Here is a 6,025-nt window from a genome sequence, read left to right as displayed (position 1 = left end):
TTATAAATCTAAAGTTAAATATAAGTATTTTACAGTTATAATGTTTATATTTAAATATTTATATAAATGTATTTTATATTTACAAATGTAAATATATAAAATAAACATATAAGTATGTTATTTATTACCTAATTTATATAAATATAAATTTGTGTGATAAATTCATTTCTTATATATAAATATATATTTAAAATCCTGTGCTCAGTATTAACAGTAAGTTTTTCTAATTTCTTTGCCCACTGTTACTTTTTTGTACTCCTCTACTTCCTCTTAGATTTTTTCTTGTAGAGAATTTCCACTATGAATTACTGCTGAGAGGTTCTGTATTAACTTCATTTCCTCGGACATACGTTCCTCTATCTGTTGAACTCTGGATTCCTTTTGTGATATACTCTTCCCTCAAATGTTTGATGGTTCTTGGTTGTGTGCTCCATCTTCGTGATGGAGCTTTCCATTGGGATATTTGCTTTGGTAAGGATGGCAGCTGTTGCCATGGCTAGTACTAAGGCCTGATTTCAGTGCAGCTAGGTGGAGGTGCAATGTACCTCAAGAGTTGGCCTTCTGGAAGCCAAAGGGCCTGGTCCCTCCCAGGTGCCACCTGTGATCCGGGCACTCCCTCTCTCTTTATACTAGTCCCGAAGACATAAACCCCTCTGCCCCTGGCCAGTCAGCAGGAGTGAGAGGACTCTTGGGTCTCTGTGAGACCCCAGTGTGTCACTGTGTGGTCTGTTGGTAGCCCCATCCTGATTCAGCCTCTTGTACTGCAGGTGTAGAGCACTTCCTGTGTGGTCATGCAGTCTGTAGCCATGTTGGCTGATGCTTTTTCTCTTTGATCTGGTCCCAATTACTCTACATCATTCAGGGTCTTCTAGTAGTTTCTGTGTCCCTGATAGATTCCCTTTATATTTTTAGTTATGGCTAGGTTTTCTTTCTTATTAAAAAATAACACTTTTTTTTTTTTATATAACTTTGAGGGTTTGTATGGGATGGAGAGACTGATGTATGTGCTCAATTGACCTTTCTAAAAGCAGAAGTCTGACTTTTACAGTTCTATGCCATTTCTGACAGCTTAAGATCCCCACACCTCCCCCCAACACTTCTAGGGTGTTTCAGAATAATGGTTAGACATAACCAGAGAGCACTGAAATTTTAAATTATGAGGGAATGTGCCATGTTCATGGCTCCCCAGAGGAGTGCTCTTCCCCGAGACTTCTGGAGGAAAAGTAGGAGCTGGCCAGGGAAGGAAGCCCAGAGATGGCTAGATGATGCTGCTGGAGTAGGGAAGAGTAAGCAAAGATCTGGAGGTGTGAGAGTGTGCTGAAGTGGTGTAGTGGAAGTAGCATAGCGAAAACAAAGTGTGGTGGGGGCCCCGGAAAGGAGGAGGTTCCTTTCAAAGAGGAGTCACACAACTGCTGTCACATGTTTTAGGCACGAGACCCCAGCAGCCCTGTCCTGCAGACTATGAAGACTGGAGAGAACAAAGTCCACAGTCTATAGTCCAGATGACCACTGTGCTGCCCTAACAGCCCAGCAGTGAATCAGGAGCGAGCTGATGCTTCTTGAACTCTGGTTATGGAAAACTGTCCAAGGCCGATTTCCTGTGAAGTTACTGAAATTTAAGTCTCGGTGCTTCTCTCTTTGCACAGGACCCTTCGAAGGCTCTAGGAGGATGGGAGGCACCTTAGTTAAGTGTTTACATCGTGATATGTTTTCCTTAAAATATGAAAAAAGTAAGATATTTTTGTAGTTTCACTTGAAAAGGATGTCTGAATTATATAAACTTTGAACCCACAGAACCTGAATCTATCCCTGACTGTGTCATCAAGAAAGGAAGGAGTTAGATCCAGTTAGCAGGGCAGTTGGATAGATGATCAAGCTGGAAAAAGAAATCTGAAAGAAGATTAGTCCACTTAGGGAAGACATGTCACAAGTGAGCAGGATTGGTTCTGAGAGCTAAAGCAGGTCAGATGACCGTAGTGGGCGACAAACCAAACTCCTGACAGTGACGGTCAAAGATGAAGAGTCAATGACCGCACCAGTGACTAATGATGTGAATGTATTTTTTGGCTGTTTTTCAGGACCAGGCAGCTAAATGGCACCTGTGCTGGCTCAGTGCACATGGAGCTCTTCCTCCATTATTCCCTCATTCCATCAGTAAGTAAAGGCAGGGAAAGGCTGAGGAGGGTAAGGAAGGGGAGATGGGCTGCTCCCATATACAGCCTCTCAAAGGGGCCTGAATAGGTCAGCAGAGAGACATCAGCTGAATTTCCTTGACTTGCTCTTCTACATCATGCAGCAAAAAACACAGGCAGAAGAAGGCTGTCAAGAGTCATAAAGTCAGGGACACTGGCATTTGGGGGACTCGAAAAAAGGCTTTTCCGAGGAAGCAACGACAGAGCTGAGTTCTGTTGGAAGATGCAGTAAAAAGCATTTCAGGCAGAGGGGGGAACACACGCAATGGCTCTGTGGAAAGAGGGAGAGTGGAGAGTGGGGAACTGAGAAGGCTGATGTGGCTGGCGGGAAGAATCGAGGTAGCACTGTCTGGGGAGGCGAGCAGGGCCAGGCCAGGTGGAGCTCTGCGAGGCTCTGTGTGAAGGAGCTTTGTCTTCATTCTAAGTGTAGTGGGAAGTAATTGGTATGTTTCCAGCATGAGGTTGGTATGATCAGAATTATGTTTTGAAATGATCACTGTAGTTGTAGGGTAGGGGGCCCGGTTGGGGGCGGACAAGAGAGGAAATAGGAAGACCAGTTAGGACAGGAGTCTCCAACCCTCAGGCTATAGACCGGTACCAGTCTGTGGCCTGTTAGGAACTGGGCTGCACAGCAAGAGGTGAGTGGTGGGCCAGCAAGCGAAGTTTCATCTGTATTTGCAGCCTCTCCCCCGTGCTAGAACCACTGAGTTAGGAGATGCTTGCAGGGGTCCAGGTGAAAGGCAATTTTAGCTCATCCTAGATGAAGGTGGTCAGCTGAAGACAGTTGAGAGGGAAAAACAATAGGACTCGGTAATGGGTTGGCCAGAGAGGTTAGGGCGAGGGAGAGGTTGAGGATGACTCGTTTTTTGACCTGCACAGCTGGAAGGATGGTGGTATCTGCCATTCACTAGTTCAGGAAAATTAGAAGAGAACCAGGTTTGGGATGGATGAAGGAATAGAGCAGGCAGGAAAATCAGAAGTTCCATTTAAGATGTACTGAATGCAAGAAGCTTTCAACACATCAAAAAGAAATGTCAGATGTAATCAGGTGAACAGTTGTGGAGGTCAAGGACAAGGTCTGGGCTAAAGATTCAGGGTTGTGAGTCTTCTGTGTATTGGTGGCAATCGAAAGCATGAACACGGATGACATTGCTGCGAAAGAGAGGGATCAGGTAATAAGAGATGTGCGTGGTCCTTGGACTGAACTATGAGTAATTCTGAATCTCATGGTTGAATAAAGAATGACCCAGCAAAAGAGTCTGAGAAATAATGGAGAAAAAACAAAAAAAGCATAGTCAATGGGGGCCTAAGGAAGAGTGTCTCTAAGAGGAGAAAGTAGGCACCACTGCAGAACGCTGCCGAGAGGTCGAGCCAGACTTGGGCTTCAAGTTTACATTGGATAGAACAAGAAGATGGTAATTACTGACTTTGGCCAGAGCTGTTTCTGTTTCCATGGACTGACGGAGAGAGAAGCCAGGTTAGGGGGTTGAAGAGCAAGTGAGAGGGGAGGACATGGAGGCAGCAAGTGTAGATAAATCTCAGGGTTTCTTGTAAAGGGGAAGAGAAAAAAAGGCATCAAGTATGTAAAAAAAAAAAAAAAAGACTAAATTCACAGGGGAAAAAGCAAAGGATTTGCAACCTGACAGTTATTACTCTCTTTTTACAGATGAGGAAACTGAGGTACAGAGAAGTCAAGTCTCCCTCCCAGCCAGTATGTGGGAGAGACTAAATTTGAACTCATGTCTGTTCAGGGCAACACAAAGGAAAGCTCAGTACAAAATATTCAGGAAGCTCAAGGGTGCATGCAGCCAGCTCCCTGCCTCTGAAGTCCCAGGGGTATAGACGTTCTGAGTGCTCTGCTCGCCTACATGTTCTTTTTCAGTGCGGGCACCAAGGCCACGCCAAGGACAAATATTCCCATTGACGCTCTCATCTTCTCTTCCTGCAGCTTTTCATCATTTTGATCTTGTCCTTTCTGCAAAGACGGGAGCACCGTAGACAGAGAGATGACACTTCTTACCTCCTGGCAAACGACTTAGGAATCATCATGTGAGTTGAGCCAGGGTTGATCACTGCAGCTTGGGGTACCCAGTGGTTGAGGCCGACACCAATTGTCAGTCCAGGATAATTCCCGGTTACCTCCCTCCACCTCTACCCCATCATGGAGAGCACCGCCCTCCCTACCCCAACCCAAACCAAGCTCTGAGAGCTCAGAATTGACTTCTAACCCATTGCATCCCGGGTACCCAGGACAGCCCAGAGGTACTTTGAACATCTCAAGGGGGCTCAGATCACTATGGGAAAGCCTTCCCACACGCAGGGCTATGGCTACCTCAGGAAGCAGGAGGGAGAGCGTTCCCTGTCACTGGCAGCAGCAAGCCTTCTCATTGGCACAGAGCCATGAGTCATGGTCCAGGAGAGCCAGCTGGACCAGTGAACTTTCACAGCCTTTCCACCTCTGCCATTCTGTCTCTGCATCCCTTGCCACATTTTTAACTTGAGAGCTAATTGTTCATATCTCTGCCTCCTCACCCCTTAATAATTGATAATAATAAAACAGTGAACACTTATTGTACATTGACTATGACCTAGGCACTGAATTATTTGCTTTGCCTACATTACTTTGATGAACCCTCTTGCCAGCTTGCCATGGTGGCGGATGTTATTCTCATGTAATGGATGAGCAAACCCAGGCTCAGAGAAGTTATGTGACTTGCCCAAGGCTACATAGCTAAGTGATAAGAGCTTTAACCCAGAGCCACATGGGTCAGGAAGGCAAGATTCAGGTCCTGCCTCCCAGGTCCCTGCCTGCAGTGTATTGCTCTCGACGGAAAGAATTTTTTGTCTTCTTCACTTCAGTACCCTGAATCCATGGCTAGCCCCAGAATTCGCACAGAGGACCTAAGAAAATATATCAGTTGAGATGAATAGTTCACTCCCCAATAACTCTTCCTCAGGGTGGGATCGAGAATTTGGAGACAAAATGTGGGACTATCTCACAGCCACCTTCTGGCCTCGTGAGCTGTTTCTCTTGTTCACAGACCTCTGGACTTCGTGAGCACTTTTAGTAACCGATGGTCCTATGGAATCGCCTTTGGGGCTACAGCCAATAAAGTCATGTTCCTGTTCTCAGAAGGCTACCGGCCTCTGCAGATCCCACAGTGGGCCCAAGGTACCAGGGCTGCCTCATACCTGCTGGGAATTTTGCCATGGAAATCCTTGCTCTCAGATACAGCATGGCAGGGTTCCCTGGGATTAGGGGGTAAGCTTTATGAGCTGTCAGTGCTCTTCCCAGCCCATTACTTGCCCAATGTCAATGCCTAGCCCAGAAAGTCTCAAACCTTGTTTGTGGGAGTTTTCTCTTTGTTAGATTCAGAGGTCTTTTAGATATAGTAGAACAAAAGTTCAGAAAGTAGGTTTACTACCATCCACCCTAAAAATATCTCCTGAGTTAAAGCCATGGCTGCCTTCTTGATATCAATAGGCCCTCAATAGGATACTTCCTCAAAGAACAGGTCTTACTTCTTTGGCCATGTATCTGGGGCCTCTTCATTCCCCATGCTTCACGCTCTCCCTGAAGTAGCAACTCTAATCTATAGGTTCAACCATTCCTAGTACGACAACTTCCAAACCTCTTTGTCCAGCCAGTTTTCTTGCACATATGGGCTCCAAGCCTATATAAGCCAATGCCTACTAATATCTAATTAGTTTTTAAGGAAATGCAAATTAAAACCAAAATGATATACCACCACATACCACACACCTCTTAGAAGTATATAATTTAAGTTTTGACAAATGTTTTCGTCTATGAAATCATTACAATCAAGATAATG

This window comes from Pteropus alecto, unplaced genomic scaffold, assembly GCF_000325575.1.
Source record: "Pteropus alecto unplaced genomic scaffold, ASM32557v1 scaffold114, whole genome shotgun sequence".
Lineage (NCBI taxonomy): Eukaryota > Metazoa > Chordata > Mammalia > Chiroptera > Pteropodidae > Pteropus > Pteropus alecto.
The sequence above is the reverse complement of the archived record's forward strand: the minus strand, read 5'-3'. Positions refer to the sequence as shown.